Source organism: Oncorhynchus gorbuscha, linkage group LG06 (assembly GCF_021184085.1).
Source record: "Oncorhynchus gorbuscha isolate QuinsamMale2020 ecotype Even-year linkage group LG06, OgorEven_v1.0, whole genome shotgun sequence".
Lineage (NCBI taxonomy): Eukaryota > Metazoa > Chordata > Actinopteri > Salmoniformes > Salmonidae > Oncorhynchus > Oncorhynchus gorbuscha.
The window spans coordinates 62,000,034-62,021,813 of record NC_060178.1 but is presented as its reverse complement, the minus strand read 5'-3'; the positions used below and the strand labels follow the sequence as shown (position 1 = coordinate 62,021,813).

The window sequence follows — 21,780 nt, the reverse complement described above, 5'->3', positions numbered from 1 at the left end:
TCCACTCCAGCCATTACAATAAGCTTGTTCTCTCCAATTAAGGTGCCACACGCTGCCTGTGGTTGGACGCTATTGTGTGTAGGCTATAATTAAAGACATACTTCAATGTCAATCTCAGCTCTTTTAAAAATACACTTTTAAGTCTGGAAAAGTAAATGTTTTTTCTCTATAAACCAATCTGTAATTGCTGATTTGCATTGTGGCCAATGGAATGGGTGGAGTAAAATCTCAGTAACACTCCATATTATCCAGTCCCCAATGAAATTACACCATTTATACAATGGGTGAATCTAGTCCTTGGATGCTGATAGGTTAAAACTGAGTTCCAGTCAATGTCTATTTCATAAATGACCACTGGCTAAAGCTATGATGTTGAAATGCCTACTTACAGTTCCATCTCACTGTGCAGTCCACCATCCCATCAAGTCCATCCAGGCAATTTATAAAATTGATCTCCACTGTAAAAAAAGCATCTTGACATTATCTCCCCTTGCTTTTGGCTCACATTTTGTTTTCTACAACAGAGATTTGCATAAACCTTGAAAACAGTGACACGAGAGCAAATGTTCTATGCCAATGATGCAAAATCGCCCATTATTGCTCTTTGTTATGGATGTATCCAAGTAAATGGTACTAGAAAACAGCTTAAACTCAAGCAAATGCAGCAACATTTCTGTTATTCTGGGTGGACTGTTTGATGCGACTGTGTTAACCATCGTTGGCTAGCGAACAAGCAAGGTGTAAGAGTACTCCCAACCCCACCTCTTATGGAATGAAAAATAGTTTTTTCTCTATAAGCCAATATGTAATTAATATGCAGTGTATTGCATTGACGGAAATGGAACAGGTTAATTAAAAGCCTAGCAACACTATATATTATTAGGCCCCCCTATAAAATACACAAATTATATATTTTTCTCTACAGCCCAATATTGTGAACATTTGAATATGAATGTGTAGATTGATATGTATAGCGTATATTGATGTGCATTGATACATATACAGGGCTAATAAAATATTTAAAAAACAGTCTGAACATTGTATTTTTCTATAGTGGTCTTACATTTGGCCCTTTAAAACAAAAACATAAATTCCCTCTTGCAAAGAGCGCAGACAGTCTCTGATCATTTATGCATTTGCTTATGACCACTATAACATGGCCTTTGATTACAATTTAATATATTTTTGTATGCGTTATTAACGTTGCAGTTTTGAAATTTGAGCTTTTATTTCGAGAGTTTCCTCATTACCATACCAAGTGACGCCCTCATTTGTGCTGCAGGAAGAATAGTAGTCCGGACAAGGCACAAAACAGCATCGGGACTGAAAAGGTAAGTCGGCTACCTACAAACTTGATAAATATCCCAAATTATAAACTGGAAGGATTTACATCAAAATACATATTTAGCGCACGATTTAACATGGACATAAACAGTCTGCAATTGCGTGTAAGTGCACGCTAGTCCTGTGATACATTGAGAGTGACGTTCACCGCATAGGGATGCCTTGCAAGAATCCAATGTGCTGCCTTGCAAGAGAGGATGCTCTGCACCGTATCCACAGCACATTGGACTTCGACTTCGACTCTGTTATCTAACTGGCTCACTTTTTGAATAGGAATGCAGGCACATAGCCATAGCCACACACTGTATATTGTAGCCACATTGCTTGCTACTACCAAGTAGTCAATCTACATGCACGATGTGCTAGCCTTGATACGGATCATCTCCAACGGTGTTTACCAGTTGAACAGGACAGGAGTGATTCACGGATACATTCCGGACCTTTTAGATTTCTTGCAAGCAATGTTGATTTATTTGAACTTAGATATAGCTATAGCTAAAATCAATTCAATATCCTACTTGCTGTTATGAACACATAATAATCAAGATGCATGGAAATACATACACTCTAAAAACAAAAGGTTCCAGGAGTATCCTTTAGGGGTTCTTCAAATTGAAACTGTGGGGGAGCCCCTATGAGTTATTTCAAATAACTCCTTTTAATTATTAATAATAATAGGGGAGGGAGGTAGATCACAAATTTACCACAAAAGGTTAATAATAATAATATGCATAACAATTTTAACACGATATTTGAGTTGTTAGTGTTTATTATGATTTTAGTGACAAAGGAGAATAAAAACAATCCTAAAATGATGCAAACTCCCAGCAGAGCCCCAAGTCCAATGGGTATATCCTCTGGCATGTTGATGTTCTCCGCGTCCATAGACATAATTATTTTAGAGTGCATGGTGATCGAACATGTTTCCTGTGAATCCCCCCCAAAAGTGTTACACAGATTATTAACAAAACATGCACACAGCAGTATTCATACCTTGGTTTTTGTGGTAAATGTGAATGAACAAAAACTGTTTTGATAATGGTTTTCATAAACATACCTTGTCCATAATGTAGAGGCCTATGGGATTTTCATTGAAGGGGTAAGGGAGGAGGATGGTACATGTGATCTGCAAAACATACCAATACCAATTGACATACCTTTGTATGCCTCCTCGTCTGTATACCTGCAGACACAGAAGTGAGCAGTTCAGTCATCTGCACCCAATACAGCTATCCTTCAACATATTCTTATAGCCTACGGTACACATTCTTACCTTTTTGTTGTTGATATCGATTGAATTGTGTCCATTTTCTCTTTTAGAAAGATTTGCACGGAAATTAAAAGATAGATGGTATCCTCAAAAAACAACATCAATTTAGATCATACATACCTTGTCGTAAATTAAAGAAATCTTTACATTTTTCAGTTAAGTGCCTGGACCTGCTGTCCTTTCAAATTCAAATCCCAACATTCCAGTTGGGAAGTTAGGTTCCTGCAAGAACCCCCACCTACTAAGGAGGTTCCTCAATGAAATGGGGTTCTTGGATGAACCTTTTGTGGGAAATACATTTTCAGTGCCAGAATCTTAAGGTTCTTCTAAGAACTTTGAGGATCTTAGAATAACCCTTGTTGAACCCCTAATCAAATCAAATTTAATTTGTCACATACACATGGTTAGCAGATGTTAATGTGAGTGTAGCGAAATGCTTGTGCTGCTAGTTCCGACCATGTAGTAATATCTAGCAAGTAATCAAACAATTTCACAACAACTACCTTATACACACAAGTGTAAAGGAATTAATAAGAATATGTACATAAAAATATATGGATGAGCGATGGCCGAACAGCATAGGCAAGATGCAGTAGATGGTATAGAGTACAGTATATACATATGAGATGAGTAATGTAGGGTATGTAAACATTATATAAAGTGGCATTGTTTAAATTGAATAGTGATACATTTATTACATCCAATTTTTTATTATTAAAGTGGCTAGATATGAGTCAGTATGTTGGCAGCAGCCACTCAATGTTTGCCCACGGTGATGCGTTGTGCAGACCTCACTACCCTCTGGAGAGCCTTATGGTTGTGGGCGGAGCAGTTGCCGTACCAGGCGGTGATACAGCCCGACAGGATGCTCTCGATTGTGCATCTGTAAAAGTTTGTGAGTGTTTTTTGGTGACAAGCCAAATTTCTTCAGCCTCCTGATGTTGCTACCTACCCTCACCACCTGGGGGCGGCCCGTCAGGAAGTCCAAGACCCAGTTGCACAGGGCGGAGTCGAGACGCAGGGTCTCGAGCTTAATGACGAGTTTGGAGGGTACTATGGTGTTAAATGCTGAGCTGTAGTCGATGAACAGCATTCTTACATAGGTATTTCTCTTGTCCAGATGGGTTAGGACAGTGTGATTGCGATTGCGTTGTCTGTGGACCTATTGGGGCGGTAAGCAAATTGGAGTGCGTCTAGGGTGTCAAATCGGGTGGAGGTGATATGGTCCTTGACTAGTCTCTCAAAGCACTTCATGATGACGGAAGTGAGTGCTACGAGGCGATAGTCATATAGCTCAGTTACCTTAGCTTTCTCGGAACAGGAACAATGGTGGCCCTCTTGAAGCATGTGGGAACAGCAGACTGGGATAAGGATTGATTGAATATGTCCGTATTTTATCTAACGGGTGGCATCCACACCAGCCAGCTGATCTGCACATGATACAAATTTTTAAAGTGTAGTTTATCTTGTCTTGCCAACCCGCCTCTGTCTGTCACAATCACTTGCTGGTATAACGTTAGCTTCTGAAAATGATAGCCTATATGGTGCATGCTCAATATATATTTTGTTTTATTTTTAACATTCCAACGAGAGGTCGACCGATTATGATTTTTTCAACGCCGATACCGATTATTGGAGGACCAAAAAAAGCTGATACCGATTAATCGGATGATTTAAATTTTTTATTTATTTGTAATAATGACAATTACAACAATACTGAATGAACACTTATTTTAACTTAATATAATACATCAATAAAATCAATTTAGCCTCAAATAAATAATGAAACATGTTCAATTTGGTTTAAATAATGCAAAAAAAAGTGTTGGAGAAGAAAGTAAAAGAGCAATATGTGCCATGTAAGAAAGCTTAAGTTAAAGTTCCTTGCTCAGAACATGAGAACATATGAAAGCTGGTGGTTTCTTTTAACATGAGTCTTCAATATTTCCAGGTAAGAGGTTTTAAGTTGTAGTTATTATAGGAATTCTAGGAATATTTCTCTCTATATGATTTGTATTTCATATACCTTTGACTATTGGATGTTCTTATAGGCACTTTAGTATTGCCAGTGTAACAGTATAGCTTCCGTCCCTCTCCTCGCACCTACCTGGGCTCGAACCAAGGAACACATCGACAACAGCACCTAGCACCTAACCCTAACCCTAACCCAAAATGTTGCATATACCCCGACTCTGTGTGAAATGAACGCAAGAGAAGTGACACAATTTCACCTGGTTAATATTGCCTGCTAACCTGGATTTCTTTTAGCTAAATATGCAGGTTTAAAAATATATACTTCTGTGTATTGATTTTAAGAAAGGCATTGATGTTAATGGTTAGGTACAGTCGTGCAAGGATTGTGCTTTTTTCGCAAATGCGCTTTTGTTAAATCATCCCCCGTTTGGCGAAGTTGGCTGTCTTTGTTTGGAAGAAGTCTTCACACAGTTCGCAACGAGCCAGGCGGCCCAAACTGCTGCATATATCCTGACTCTGTTGCAAGAGAAGTGACACAATTTCCCTAGTTAAAATAAATTCATGTTAGCAGCAATATTAACTAAATATGCAGGTTTAAAAATATATACTTGTGTATTGATTTTAAGAAAGGCATTGATGTTTATGGTTGGGTACACGTTGGAGCAACAACAGTCCTTTTTCGCGAATGCGCCACAACATCGATTATATGCAACGCAGGACAAGCTAGATAAACTAGTAATCAACCATGTGTAGTTTAGTGATTATGATTGATTGATTGATTGATTGTTTTTTATAAGATAAGTTTAATGCTAGCTAGCAACTTACCTTGGCTTCTTACTGCATTCGCGTAACAGGCAGGCTCCTCGTGGAGTGCAATGTAAGGCAGGTGGTTAGAGCGTTGGACTAGTTAACCGTAAGGTTGCAACATTGAATTCCCGAGCTGACAAGGTAAAAATCTGTTGTTCTGCCCCTGAACAAGACAGTTAACCCACCGTTCCTAGGCCATCATTGAAAATAATAATGTGTTCTTAACTGACTTTCCTAGTTAAATAAAGGTGTAAAAATATATATATTTAAAAAATCGGCCAAATCGGTGTCCAAAAATATAGATTTCCGATTGTTATGAAAACTTGAAATCGGCCCTAATTAATCGGCCATTCTGATTAATCGACCGACCTCTAATTCCAACAACAAAAATCTGCGTGACAGATGTATACATTTTTATTACATACTTGTGTGTGCTTCCATCATTGATCCTAATGCATTTCGCTACACTCGCATTAACATCTGCTAACCATGTGTATGTGACAAATAAAATTTGATTTGATTTGATTAAGATAATGAATGTCATTTCACATTCACAATCATGCAGAACATTGTAGTAGAGCGGTGTTACAAAGTGTTACAAAACATTGTAGCCTACCTGAGAAAGTATAGCTTAGTTGAGCAACCAGGACTCAGCGGCAGACATAACTGTACATTTCGTTTCATATGGTATGCATTCATTTCTGGATGTCCATCATCCATTTTATATATGTTACAAATTACAATTTGAATGATATGTTACGAATTGAAATTAGTATTTGCTTAGCTTATGATATGTTACAAATTACAATTTGTTGTGGCTAATGTTAGCTAGGTGGCTAACGCTAATATTAGCTACGTGGCAAATGCTAACATTAGCTAGGTGGCTAACATTAGCTAGGTGTTAAGGTTAGGAGTTAGATTTTAATTTTTTTCTATTGTTATTTTACCCCTTTTTCTCCCCAATTCCATGGTATCCAATTGGTAGTTACAGTCCTGTTCCATCGCTGCAACTTCCGTACAGGTTCAGGAGAGGCGAAGGTCGAGAGCCGTGTGTCCTCTGAAACACAATCCAGCCAAGCCGCATTGCTTCTTGACACAACGCCTGCTTAACCCGGAAGCCAGCCGCACCAATGTGTCAGAGGAAGCACCATACACCTGGCAACCGTGTCAGCGTGCATTACCATACACCTGGCAACCGTGTCAGCGTGCATTGCGCCTGGCCCGCCACAGGAGTCGCTAGTGCGCGATGGGACAGGAGCACTGGTGCGACTGGCTTCCCGGACGACGCTGGGTCAATTGTGCGCTGCCCCATGGGCCACTGTGCCACTCGGGAGGCCCCAGGAGTTAGGTTAAAGGGTAAAGGTTAGGGTTAAGGGAAGGGTTAGCTAACATGCTAATTCGTTGCAAAGTAGCTAAAAAGTAGTAAGTATTTGCAAAGTTGCTAATTAGCAAATATGCAAAAGTCATCCATGATGAGATTCAAACCATGATGACAAACCATTCTACTTAACCCTAAAGATTCAAACACTGCAAAGTAGCTAAAAAGTAGTAAGTATTTGCAAAGTTGCTAATTAGCAAATATGCAAAAGTCGTCCATGATGAGATTCAAACACTAGACGTTTGCGTCATACGCCCGACAAACCATTCTACTTTTGTTTTTGTCTTCAGTAACCTTCTGTGTCATGTAGCCACACCAAAAATAACATATCATACTAATTTGATTCAGAGAGGTTGGATTAAATGCGAAAGACACAATTCAGTTGAATGCATTCAGTTGTGCAACTGACAAGGTTGCACAACTTTCCTTTCCTTTCCTAATTTGAGTGTCCCGGATTTACTTTTATTATGTTACCTCTAGTCGATGAGACCAGGCTGAGTTGAGCGGTTTTTACACCGTGGAATAGTTAAGGCTACATAAAGTTTAGAGCAAGGTGCAAAAGTAGACACTTGACAAAATGATGGATTTAAAAAAATATGATAATTTACTGACAGATATTCAAATTCTCATGTCTTGTTGCAAAGTGGAGGAATAGAGATAATATAGCCTATACTTGTGTGGCTACGATGTCCTGTTGGTGGGGGAAATATAGACCCTTTTATGTGTCACATATTGGGGGATAATCTGCCCTTGTCTACTGTAGGCTGCTCTTCACTTTCTCTTAACAGAGCTCTGTCATTGAGAATGTACGTTCAGTAACATGCAGCTTTTCTGTCGTTTCATCCATTTTCATCCATTTTCAGTTGCATGTTATTGAATATCATTTCAATGACATGTATTCTGGGTAGGACTGTGGGAGATGCTGTATGTGTGATGTGGGTGGGAACAATCACCCCAGTAACATGCTCTTCCCCAGCACCCAAATTGATGTGTGTGGCACATTTATAATCAATCATTGGATGTTCTATATTATTCAGCACAGGCAGTGTTTTCTTACATAACATGATTGTAAATCTATTTTAAGCCCCCACTCTGACTAGACTCTGCTGTGTTTTCTGCTGAGGGAGAGAAAAAAAACAGGATTTTATCATTTAATCTATGATAGGTGGGAACGTATATAAACAGTCTGGAGAGAGATCTGAGGGATATACAGGTGTGGGATCTTAATTTGATCACCCTGTTGCAGGAGAACTTTCCTGCTATGCAGGAAATTCGAAACGTATAGCATATTTGATGTTTAAAAAGGCTTCTGAAATGTCTACTTGGAAATTTCAAACTTGATTTTCCCTTATGAAAAAAGTATCAACCCCTACAAAAATGTCCATTAATTATAATCCACATAATAATTCACATTTCCTGTTGCTGCAGGATTATTTGTCTGATGTAGCAAACCGGCTCAAATTAAGATTCACACATCAGTAGCAAGGCTGACTGGTTGTGAATTGCTGATCTGTTACAACTCAAGATCTGCAGAAGTTAGACAAACACAGAGAGACTTGGGGTAGAGAAGGAGAGAGAGAGTTTTTCTATGCTCCCACCAAAATGTAAAACACCAGACTGTAATGATCTTCGTCTGCTGTTAGAAGAGAGGCAGACCGAAATGCAGCGTGTAGGTTACTCATGACCTTTAATAAAGATAAAGCGGTACATGAAATAATTGAAAATACAAAACAACAAACGAGTGAAACTAATACAGCCTATCTGGTGACTAACACAAAGACAGGTACAATCACCCACGAAATACAACGCGCACTCAGGCTACCTAAATACGGTTCCCAATCCGAGACAACTAGAATCAGCTGACTCCAATTAGGAATCGCCTCAGGCAGCCAAGCCTAACTAGACACACCCCTAATAATACACACTCCCAATTAATACAACCCCAATACGAAATACAACATATAAACCCATGTCACACCCTGGCCTACCCAAACATATAACAAAAACACAAGATACAATGACCAAGGCGTGACAGAACCCCCCCCTAAGGTGCGGACTCTGGGACGCACCTCAAGAGCATAGGGAGGGTCCGGGTGGGCGTCTGTCCATGGTGGAGGTTCTGGCTCGGGACGTGGACCCCACTCCATAAATGTCCTAGTTCCTCCCCTACGCGTCCTAGGATAATCCACCTTCTCCGCCGACCATGGCCTAATAGTCCTCACCCTGATCCCCACATAACTGAGGGGCAGCTCGGGACCGAGGGGCAGCTCGGGACCGAGGGGCAGCTCGGGACAGAGGGGCAGCTCGGGACAGAGGGGCAGCTCGGGACAGAGGGGCAGCCCGGGACAGAGGGGCAGCCCGGGACAGAGGGGCAGCCCGGGACAGAGGGGCAGCCCGGGACCGAAGCAGCCCGGTACTGAGGGGAAGCCCGGTACTGAGGGGAAGCCCGGTACTGAGAGGAAGCTCGGTACTGAGAGGAAGCTCGGTACTGAGAGGAAGCTCGGTACTGAAAGGGAGCCCAGTACAGAGAGGCTCTGGCTGCGGGAGCCTAGTACTGAGAGGAAGCTCAGTACTGAGAGGAAGCTCAGGCAGGTAGTAGGCTCCGGTAAATCCTGGCTGGCTGGTGGACCTGGATGATTAAGGTTGTCTGGCCGATCTAGAAGATCTTGGTAGACTGGCACCTCTGGCGGATCCCGGCAGACTGGCACTTCTGGCGGATCCTGGCAGACTGGTGACGCTGGGCCGACTGGCGGCGCTGTGCAGACAGGAGACTCCGGCAGCGCAGGAGAGGAGAAAGGCTCTGGCTGCGCTGAACAGGCGAGGCGCACTGGACGCGCTGGGCTGACTGGGAGCACTGGTGGCGCTGTACAGACAGGAGACTCCGGCAGCGCAGGAGAGGAGAACAGCTCTGGTTGCGCTAAACAAGCGGGAGACTCCGATAGTGCAGGAGAAGAGAACAGCTCTGGTTGCGCTAAACAAGCGGGAGACTCCGGCAGCGCAGGAGGGGAGAAAAGCACTGACTGCGCTGAACAGGCGAGGCGCACTGGAGGCCTGGTGCGTGGTGCTGGAACTGGTGGTACTGGCACGAGGACACGCACAGGAAGCCTGGTGTTATGGGGAGCTGCTACCGTCATTTATTATCTTGTCTTGTCCCTGTGCTTCCCATTCTATTCGTTTCCCTCTGCTGGTCTTATTAGGTTCTTTCCTTCTTTCTATCCCTCTCCCCCTCCCTCTCTCCTCTCTCGCTCTCTCTTCTCTCTATCGTTCCGTTCCTGCTCCCAGCTGAGTTCCCGATCCTTTCCCCTGATTAGAGTCCCTATTTCTTCCTTTGTGTTCCGTTCCTGTCCTGTCGGTTCCTTGTTTAGAATTCACCGTGCTGTGATTGTGTATCGCCCTGTCGTGTCGTGTTTTCCTCAGATGCTGGTGTGTATAGGTGGCTCTGGATAGACCGGACCGTGCAGGCGCACTGGAGCTCTTGAGCACCGAGCCTGCCCAAGCTTACCTGGCTCGATGCCCACTCTAGCCTGGCCAATAGGAAGGGCTGGTATAAGTCGCAGCTGGCTCTGCACCCGCACTGGAAACACCGTGCGCTCCATAGCATAACACGGTGCCTGCCCGGTTTCTCTAGCCCAACGGTGAGCACAGGGAGTATGCACAGGTTTCCTACCTGGCATAACTATTCTCCCTTTTAGCCCCCCCCCCCAATACATTTTTTGGGGTGACTTTCCGGTTTCCAACCGCGTCGCAGTGCTGCCTCCTCATACTCACGCCTCTCCACTTTAGCTACTTCTATTTCCTCCTTGGGACGGCGATATTCTCCCGGCTGCGCCCAGGGTCCTTTTCCGTCTAATATCATCTCCCAAGACCAGAAGTCCTCATATTGCTGCTCCTCACAATTAACAGGGAGAGTAGGCTCAGGTCTGACTCCTGACTCTGCCACTCTCTCTCTGCGCTTTCCCCCGTTACCTACGGTTTTCGCTCTGTATAGCTGTGCTCTCCTTTTCGATTCCATCCGTGTATAGCCCTCTTCGCATTGCTGTAGGGAATCCCAGGCGGGCTCCTGCACTCGCACTGGGTCGGACGCCCACCTGTCGATTTCTTCCCACGTCGTATAATCCCTGCTTCTGCCGTCCATATCGTCCTCCTTTAGCTCCTGCCAGTTCACACGCTGCTTGGTCTGTGAATCGTGGTGGGTGATTCTGTAATGATCTTCGTCTGCTGTTAGAAGAGAGGCAGACCGAAATGCAGCGTGTAGGTTACTCATGACCTTTAATAAAGATAAAGCGGTACATGAAATAATTGAAAATACAAAACAACAAACGAGTGAAACTAATACAGCCTATCTGGTGACTAACAAGAAGACAGGTACAATCACCCACGAAATACAACGCGCACTCAGGCTACCTAAATACGGTTCCCAATCCGCACCGTTCCTTTTGTCGTTTGGACAGACCATAGAGGTACATCCGTTCTGCCAGCGACTTAATGCCCGTCAAGCTCGTTGTTGGCGTTTTGTTTTACCGTCCGGGTCTGATGCCCTCGTCTGTTTAGTTCTTCTGTGGCTTCTACTGATCCGGGGGATTCTTCCTTATGGGCGTGTTGTCGGGTTAACAGTCGGGTGAAAGACAGGTTAAGACCATAACCTCCCTTTTCGTTCCTGTTTCCACTCGTCTGGCTGTTCTTCTGAGTTCTTCCCTGTGGCACTCTTGCGTCTAGACAACTAGAATCAGCTGACTCCAATTAGGAATTGCCTCAGGCAGCCAAGCCTAACTAGACACACCCCTAATAATACACACTCCCAATTAATACAACCCCAATACGAAATACAACATATAAACCCATGTCACACCCTGGCCTACCCAAACATATAACAAAAACACAAGATACAATGACCAAGGCGTGACACAGACAGTTTTTTTCCTTCCTTTGCCTTAAGTGCTTATCCCATGTGAACGCAGCATAATGAACGAAATCGTGCAGACATGCATATCTTCGTAATACTCCTCTCAACATGTAACATAATGCATCACGTAACAAATTAAAAAATAAAATAAATAACACAAGCTCTGTAAAGTATGGAGAGAGAGGGGGTGATTAGATTAGTGCATTCTTTGATATCTCTGACCTGCCCCTTCAGCTCTCTCTCTCTCCCCCCCCCTTTCTCTAGCAGAGATTAGCTGTGATAATTAAATGTGAGTCTTGGCCTGCATGCCAAATTAGGCCATGGATTGTTATGTAAAATTTGGAGATGAATAACTTAACATACTGATGGTGTGTTCCCATGCATTCTTTTAGAGAAAGGGTGGGCAGGAGTGTTTGTGGATTGTTTTGGTAGGTGGTATAGCGTGCTTGAAAGTTGCAGGTGCAGCCGTTTAACTTTTATTAAAGTTGTTGCTGGAGGGGCCAACACAAAGCCAGGGCAGACTATAATGTTCATTTCAAGGAGTTGAAAATAAAAATATTATTCAAAGCGGTTAGGCCAAGCCTATGCTCTGGGGAGGAAGGTCCCATATGAACAAATACTATAATATACTATGCTATAAATACTATAGCATTCATTGTAGTGTTTTTGCTGACTTTACTGTAGTGTTAAAGGTAATATTGTCACGTTATGACCTTAGTTATTTTATTATGTTTTGTTTTAGTTTGGTCAGGGCGTGAGTTGGCTGGGTTGTCTATGTTCGTTTTTCTATGATGTGATTTGCGTTTTTGCCTGGTATGTTTCTCAATCAGAGGCAGGTGTCGTTAGTTGTCTCTGATTGAGAATCATACTTAGGTAGCCTTTTTTCACCTGTGTTTCGTGGGTTATTTTCTGTTCTGTGTTTTGTATTTCACCGTTAAGGACTGTTTCGTTCTCATTGTTTTTGTTTTGTGTTCATATAATAAATACAATATGAACACTTACCACGCTGCGCATTGGTCCTCCGATCCTTGTTACTACTCCTCCTCAGAAGAGGAGGACGTGAATCGTCACAAGTATTTACTGTAGTATACTGTATTATTTACAGTTAACTATAGTATAAATACTGTAGTAAAATAAAACTATAGTATATACTATAGTAATTACTTTAGTGTTTTTGCAGATTGCACTACTTTAGTATGACATCAATGTAGTAATTACTATAGCATTTTTGTTGTATTATTTTATTTGACATAGACGTGGAGGGTTTCTCATTTGGGAAACTTACGTGAAAAATACTAAAGGAGCGGATGTTCCATGAACTTTTAGTAGGTAGAATAGTTTAGAGCTTCTGCTCTTTTATATAACCTGTGGAGAACAAAATATAGTCTATACTTGGCTGGTAAGTTTCTTACTTATGGGTGGTACAAATTGCGACATGGGGGAGGGGAGTGGGCAGGGTATATGCAAATTAAATATTGTAGTCTTTACTATAGTTTAAAAAAGTGTAGTGTTTTTGTGGACTGTAGTGTTTTTGCAGACATTACTGTAGTATTACCTACAATGTTTTTTTGTGGATAATACTGCAGTATTTACTGTAGTCTTCTACAATATACTACATAATTATATAGTAAGTACACACATGATCGAGGGATATCACAGTGTGTAGGACAGTATTCTTAAGTATACTACAGTTTAATATTGAATTCTATTGTGCTGTACGATTCTATAGTAAACTGTAGTATTTTTTCCTGTGTGGTGCCTATTATGTTTGTGATTAGAGGATTGTGTCTACTTGTTTTATAACATGCTACTTTTTGAGGGAAAAAACAAACAGATTTATCTTTAATTATGAAAATGCTATTCATAACATTTTCATACTCAGTCTAGGTAGTTAGATCACTACTCAGACTGAGCTTTGGGTGTCTATATTCAGCTCCAATGCTCTCCTCTCTATTAACCAGGACCTCAGTGACCTCCTTCATCAGGCAGGCCCGTCCTGGCAGACAGCTTTCTGTGCAAACTCAGATAAGCAGGAGAGAACACCCCATGTTGTGATGTGCTATCTACACCTATTTATAATACAAACAAGCCTGAGAACAGTGGATTAAAAAGCATCATCTCTGTGAACGTCGGCCGGCGATGCAAAAGCAGTAGTGCAAAACAGTACTGCCTCTCTTTTTGAAACTTAGAACACTCAGCATCTCCCTTGGTTTCGGATCTGTTGTATTTCTCCCATTAAAGTCCCACAAGTTATTTCATTGGAATTCTTTGGTCTAACAGATGTGAAATATGTGGCCACCCTTTTCAATTTGTCATATAAGTGAGGATGGGTAGAAACGGGGGTAAATTCAATTCCTCTCCCAGCGGGAGGCTAGCGATGCACCTCTCTATAGCTACTGCTGCTCGGTCTACTGATCACCTGTTCCTACTGCGTCATGCTCCCATTAGACTCTCTGTGGCGGAGCGAACCAATGCCTGACACATCCATGGACCCGGAGCCAAGTTCCCTCCCCTCCCTCGTCCTGCACTCTATGCCCAGGCCTGCTTATTTCCACCAACAGCAGCGGCCGTATGTTTTCTATCAGCTGTAATCTTTGCTGCAGAAATGGAACACGGCTAAGCATGATTTCTGAGAGGGGAAGTGCCAGAAATGAGAGTTGTTGTTAAACAGGAGTTATGCAGGCAGGTTTTCAGATGGGAATGGAGAGTGTAATACAGATGTAGCCTCTGGCTCAGTCACCATGTAATGCCTAATGCATTGAATCTGTGTGTAAGCAGTTAAGCTGAGGCAGTCTAGACTGGCCATTATGTAATAAGCTAGTCTCACCCAATGATGTATATATAAACCATGGTTTGCTGATGCTGTTGGCACATGAGAGGCTTTGAAGTCACATTGGTACTCCCCAGAAGGAGCGGAAGGAATGGAATTCTACAGTATTTCAATCAAATGTTTCAAGGACAAAATTCAGTGTATTTTAGTAATACATTTGTTGAAGTGACGACAGTAATATTAAAAAAAATATATATATATACTTTAAGGAACTGTTTAAAAGTAATTTTAATGTTCAGTTAACATAAAATAATGTATAAGTATGGATTAAGGTGTCTGTAAAATAGATTAATATATTATATAGATTAATATACTTGCATTTCCATATCTTCCAACATCTTATTTACAATGGGGGAGTACCAAAATGGCTCTGCATTGGCTTCAATCCAGCGCCATCCAGTGTTTATTCACATCATTGGTCTCACCACCTCATCCATTACCCTTTCACTTGTTCATTAAACTCTTTCTGATCTGTTGTTGTAACTTGTTTGGGTGGGATGCAGAGTAATTCCGTTTTCATTATCAAAGTATCTGCATTATTGAGAGGTCAGTCCACCTGAGCACAGGAGTCAGCACTGACATCACTGTTAAATGGATTCAGAAGAGGCTTGTTCTGCCAAATGCCTTGCCACAGCTGTTTTGTGTATGTGGAGGGAAGGAGAGGAAGGGTGCATTTAATGTTCAATGTTGCACAGGGAATGGAGGGGTGGATGCCCTCAGGCACTTGGGCTTGTGTCTCAGGCTTTTGTCTGTTTCCAGGTCACTGAACCATGCCCTCACAGGCTACAACACAGCTCCAGCCGGATGTCATCAGTGGACCATTGGCCATTTCTACTCATATCTACGTTAATTAATGGAGACAAAATTACACCTAGGTTCAGTAATAGTGCCCTCAACAATCAACCAGATTACATTATGTCCGCGACTCCCCGGGGATAATGACCATTTGATGATATGCAACACATACAATCAGTAAAATAGGGGGCCTCCCAAGTGGCGCAGCGGTTTAAGGCAGTGATAGAGGTGTCACTACAGACCCGGGTTTGATCCCAGGCTGCGTCGCAGCCGGCCGCCACCGGGAGACCCACGAGTCGGCACACAATTGGCCCAGCGTCGTCCGGGTTAGGGGAGGGTTTGGCCGGCTGGCATGTCTTTGTCCCATCATACTCTAGTGACTCCTTGTGGTCAGCTGGTGTGTTTCCTCTGACACATTGGTGTGGCTGGCATCCGGGTTAAGCTAGCAGTGTGTCAAGAAGCAGTGCGACTTGGTGGGGTTGTGTTTCAGAGGACACATGGCTTTTGACAATCGCCTCTCTTGAGTCCATATCCGACAATTTGGATAAAAAAGTAATAAAACTGTAAAATAATTACATCAGTTATGCATAGGCTTATTTAACACGTGCCTGAAGTGCAGAGAATATGGTGGTTTATGGCTAATAGTTAGTGAGACTGGCTCGTATGTCACATCACTGTTTAGAAGGATTGTTTTGTTTGGACCTATACAATTAGCCTTAATCACACTGCTGTTAAACAGCTGTCCTCTCAGTGTTAGAACAGGCAGAATGGATTAAGGCTACAGCACAACACATTACAGGTTTGAGATTTACAAAATGACAGGCAAAATTTAAGACTTTTTTATTTATTTTTTACCCCACTCGCTTTTCATGTGTGCTCTTCTTGTAGGAAGCAATCAAATCAAACTTTATTTGTCACCTGCGCCGAATACAAGTGTAGTCCTTACCGTGAAATGCTTACTTGCAAGCCGTTAACCAACAGTGCAGTTCAAGAAGAGTTAACAAAATGTTCACCAAATAAACTAAATAAACTGGCCAAATAAACTAAGTAAAAAATGATAAAAATGAACACAATAAAATAACACTCCCCCATTGGTGACTACAAATGATCTATATCTGGGATAATAACTCAGTAACTAGCAAAGGATATGAACAAATCTGCACACATGGCTACATGCAGCTCTCGCTTTCTCAAAACAAGCACATCTACTCACGACCGCTCATGCTGTAAGCAATGGTCTACTTGCATATGGCTGTAGGCCTACTGCAGCTCTGATTGATTATGCCACACTGGTCTGTGTAGAGTAGGATACAAATGGCTGTGAGACATAGGTTTAATTCTGGACACATGAAAAGTGGAATGTATATGGAGGATACGGGGCAACAGAAGACAAACAGCAGAAGGGCTAAGGATCTTGGAGATGGGGAAAGAGCCGATAAAATGGGGGGACAGTTTGCGGGACTCTACCCGGAGGGGCAGATCCCGAATGGACAGCTATACCCTCTTCCCAAGACGGTAGCGGGGAGCAGGGATCCGGTGGTGGTCTGCCTTTCGTTGGTACCTGGAGGTGGTCTTGAGAAGAGCGGCCCGGGCTCTCTTCCAGGTACGGCGACAGCAATGGATAAACACCTGGGAAGAAGGTGTGCTGACCTCTGCTTCTTTCTCCGGGAAGATTTGGGGCCGACAACCTAGGGAACACGAGAACTGGGGACTGCGATCGGAGACCATGTCGACTGGCAGTCCTTGGATCCGTAAGACATGCTGCACCATGAGCTGGACCATCTCCTTAGCTGGGGGCAATTTAGTAAGGGGAATAAAATGGGCAGCTTTGGAAAATTGGTCCGACAGTGGGACGCCCGTGACACAGTCATAGGATATATGGGACCAGGGGCGGTGAGGGACAGGAATTGGTTGAAGGAGGCCAGCAGTAGCTTGCCACAGAGTCTTGTTCTGCGCACACACAGTACAGGTGGCAACGAGTGAGACATCAGGAACCATGATGGGCCACCAAAACCGTTGTCGGATGAAATTCAAGGTCCGAATCCAAGGTCCGTGGCCAGGATGACAGGTGAGTCTTGAGGAATGGGCCCATTCCAGAACAGAAGCAAGGGCAGAGTCTGGGACAAAATCCGGTTAGCTGGGTGTCGTACTCCCACATCGTAGTTCCTCTCGGCAGGGTTAAGGCGATGGGAAAGGAAGGCGTAGGGATGCAGAGCGTTGGGACAGGACAGCCCCACTTCGACGTCCGAGGCGTCAACCTCCACCACGAACTGACTGGATGGGTCCGGATGGATTAAGATGGGGGCTGTAGTGAATAGCTGCTTGAGGTCAGAGAATGCCTGGACAGCTGCTGGAGACCATATGAACGGCACCTTGGGAGAGGCGAGTGCAGAGAGGGGGGAATCAAGGGTGCTGTAACCTCAGATGAAATGACGGTAGAAATTGGCAAACCCCAGCAACCGCTGCAGGTACACTCTGGACGTGGGTTGAGGCCAATCCAACACTGCCCTCACCTTGTCACGGTCCATCTGAACACTCCCTACAGCGATGACGCATCCTAGGAAGGAGATGGTGGTGCGATGGAACTTGCACTTCTTCGCCTTCATGAACAGCTGGTTCTCCAGGAGATGCTGGAGGACGTGCTCTTGAGCTGAATGGGCATAGATGGGGATGTCGTCAAGGTAGACAAACAAAAATCGGTTCAACATGTCTCTGAGCAAATCATTGACCCGGGCCTGGAACACTGCAGGAGCATTGGTCAGTCTGAACAGAATCACCAGGTAGTCGTAGTGCCCACTAGTCGTGTTAACTGCTAGTCGTGTTAAAGGCAGTTTTCCACTCATCCCCTTCCCGTATCCGAACCAGATGTTAGGCGTTTCTTGAAGGTCCAACTTGGAGAAGATGGTTGCCCCCTGGAGAGGCTCGAAGCTGAGAAGATGAGTTGTAGCGGGTAACATTTTTTAACTGTAATGTCATTGAGAACCCGATAGTCGATACACGGACGCAGGGTCTTGTCCTTTTCTCCACAAAGAACAACCCTGTGCTGGCAGGGAAGGAAGAGGGATGCATAAACCCAGCAGTGAGAGAGTCCTCAATATACCCTTCTATCGCTTTGGTCTCCGGACCCAACAGGAAATAAAGTCATCCCCGAGGAGGTGTAGTACCCGGGTGAAGGTTGATGGTGCAGTCATAGGGCCGATGCGGAGGAAGCAAGGTGGCACGGGCCTTGCTGATAAACTCCCGGAGGTCCAGGTATTCCGCAGAACGGCAGAGATGTTCAGGGCTTCTCCCAAGTCCACAGGAAGACGTCCCAGGACAGGCAGTGCCGACTTCAGGCAATAGGCATGGCAAAACGGTCTCCAACCCAGGATAGAACCAGTATCCCAGTCGATCAGAGGATTATGTCTCTGGAGCCAGGAGAACCCCAAAACCACGGGTGCACACGGGGATTCAATGGGCAGGAACTGCATACTCTCACTGTGATTGCCCGACACTCTCAGGTTAATGGGAAACGAAGTGTGGGTGACTCTGCCAATAGAGCACCCATCCAACACTCTGATGTCCATGGGAATGGAGAGGGGTTGTGTTGGGATTTTCAGCTCCGACACCAGGGTAGTGTCCATAAAGCTCTCGTTGGCCCCAGAGTCAATGAGCACCCGAAGAGATTTTGACCGGTCACACCCAACAGGGTAACATGGAGAGGGATACGAGCAATGGAGGATAGGAAACTCCCCGTACGGCTCAACAGAGTTCAGAGTACTCAACATGGGTTTTTACGGGCAGGTAGCTAAGAAAAATTCCGTAGAGAATCCGTGAAGGAACATGTCGAACAATGCTTCTGAGTTCCAGGCACTCTCATCCGCCAATGTGCAAAAATCCATGGTGTAGTCTGCCACACTACGAGTGTCTTGACGAAGCTGGAGCAGCTTACGAGCAGCCTCTCTCCCGGACAACGGAGAATCAAACACCTTCCGTACTTTCACCACGAACTGTTGCTCCCACATCGCCGTAGCCCAGGCGAGTGCCCTCCCGGACATCAGCGTTATGAGGTACGCTATCCTCGAGTGGTCGGAGGGGAACAAAGAAGGTTGCAGAGAAAGCCCTGGAAGGGTCCAGAATCTCCAGCGTAGTGCTCCGGAGGAGGTAAGCGGGGTTCTCGGAACACTAGGGTAGGCTGGGAAGAAACGCCGCTGGTGGAGGGTTTGCTGAGAATCTGGGGGATTACTAGTGTGGCCTGCTGCCTAGTAGGGAATTGCTCCAGCAATGTATCGAACATCTGGTTATGGCATTCTGCCAGGGTATGGTCCCTCCATAAGGCATTGCTGAAATTCCTTGTGTCTTCCAATGGTGGCTCCTTGCTGGGAGACAGCATTGTGGGGCTGGACTGAGTCTGCTGGGTCAGTCATGGCCAGTTCGTACTATCACGACTCGGGATATGACCCAGATGCAGACACAGGAGGCAGATATTACAATTCTCAGATGATTTATTGTGAACACAGGGCAGGCAAAGGGGAGGTCAAGGACAAGCCGGGGTTCGTGATCAAGTCTGAGTCAGGCAGGTACATGGAAGGCAGGCTCGGGTCAGGGAAGGCAGAGGTTTGTAATTAGGTCAGAGTCAGGCAGGTACAGGATGACGGGCAGGGTGGGAAAGAGAACTTGGAGAAGAAGGAAGATGGGACTCGAGTAGGTCCGATCTAGAATTCGAAATAATGTCACGGGTCTCGTCGGAACTGATATTATTGTCACGGGTCTCGGGTATGTATTATTTTAACTGACTTGTCCTGAAGGGCCCATACAGATCCAAACACAACTGCTGCAGTAGAGAGAGGGAGAGACATTTTATAATTTATGCTGCTGCTCTTACTTTTCACAAAAGTGGAATGTAGCGTGTGTAGCTTGATGTTGGCCAGTCATCAAAGCAGCAATAGGCTACAGTCATAGAGCCTCTAACCATGTGTGGCAAAAGTTGAGATACACTATATGTACAAAAATAAGTGGACATCCCCTTCAAATTAGTAGATTTGGCTATTTCAGTTACACCCGTTGCTGACAGGTGTATAATATTGTGCGCACAGCCACGCAATCTCCATAGACAAACACCAGCAGTAGAATGTTCTCAATGAAGAGCCTTGCGAATTTCAACTTGGCACCGTCATAGAATGCCACCTTTCCAACAAGTCAGTTGGTCAAATTTCTGCCCTGCTAGAGCGGGTCAACTGTAAGTCAAATCAAATGTATTGGTCACATACACATATTTAGCAGATGTTATTGCAGGTGTAGCGAAATGCTTGTGTTCCTAGCTCCAACAGTGCAGTAGTATCTAACAATTCACGACAATACACAAATCTAAAAGTAAAAGAATGGAATTAAGAAATATACAAATATTAGGATGATCAATGTCTGAGTGGCATTGACTATATACAATAAAATAGAATTCAGCATATAAATATGAGATGAAAAAAAAACAGTATGTAAACATTATTAAAGTGACTAGTGTTCCATTTTAAAAGTGGCCAGTGATTCCATGTCTATGTACTGTATATAGGTCAGCAGCCTCTAAGGTGCAGGGTTGAGTAGCCGGGTGGTAGCCGGCTAGTGATGGCTATTTAACAGTCTGAGGGCCTTGAGATAGAAGCTGTTTTTCAGTCTCTTGGTCCCAGCTTTGATGCACCTGTACTGACCTCAACTTCTGCCTCCTGGATGATAGCGTGGTGAACAGGCTGTGGCTCGGGTGGTTGATGTGCTTGATGATATTTTTGGCCTTCCTGTGACATTGGGGGCTGTAGGTGTTCTGGAGGGCAGGCAGTGTGCCCCTGGTGATGCGTTGGGCAGACTGTACCACCCTCTGGAGAGCCCTGCAGTTGCGGGCCGTGCAGCTGCCGTACCATGCGGTGATATAGCCCGACAGGATGCTCTCAATTGTGCATCTGTAAACGTTTCTGAGGGTCTTAGGGGCCAAGCCAAATGTCTTCAGCCTCCTGAGGTTGAAGAGGCGCTGTTGCACCTTCTTCACCACACTGTCTGTGTAGGTGGACCAATTCAGATTGTCCGTGATGTGTACGCCGAGGAACTTGACACTTTCCAGACACTTTCCACCTTCTCCACTGCAATCCCATCAATGTGGATAGGGGCATGCTCCTTCTGCTGGTTTCTGAAGTCCACAATCTGCCCCTTCGTTTTGTTGATAGGAATGCTGTTACTGTTATTGTGACTTGGAAACGTCTAGGAGCAACAACAGCTAAGCCGCAAATTGGTAGACCACACAAGCTCACAGAACGGGACCGGCGACTGCTGAAGCGCTTAAGCACGTAAAAATGATCTGTCCTTGCTTGCAACACTCACTACTGAGTTCCAGACTAATAAAACATTAGTTAGAAAGAGAGAAAGTCCTGAAAACTGTAGGGGAAGTAAGATAGTTTGCTGTTTTTGTTGAACAGCCTAATTAGATGGCAGTAGTGAAGCTGTGTTGATTTCACTTC

General features: G+C 44.1%; 1 protein-coding gene across 3 annotated transcripts in view; it reads left to right on the top strand.

The window, feature by feature from the left end:
• Window positions 1–1,264: 1,264 nt before the first annotated feature.
• LOC124038203 (inactive ubiquitin carboxyl-terminal hydrolase 54-like) overlaps window positions 1,265–21,780 on the top strand; it is a 118,381-nt gene continuing 97,865 nt past the window's right edge. For all 3 annotated transcript variants that reach the window (XM_046353761.1, XM_046353757.1, XM_046353763.1), the window contains exon 1: window positions 1,265–1,331. The gene's annotated coding sequence lies outside the window, so the exon portion shown is untranslated. The remainder of the gene's footprint in view (window positions 1,332–21,780) is intronic.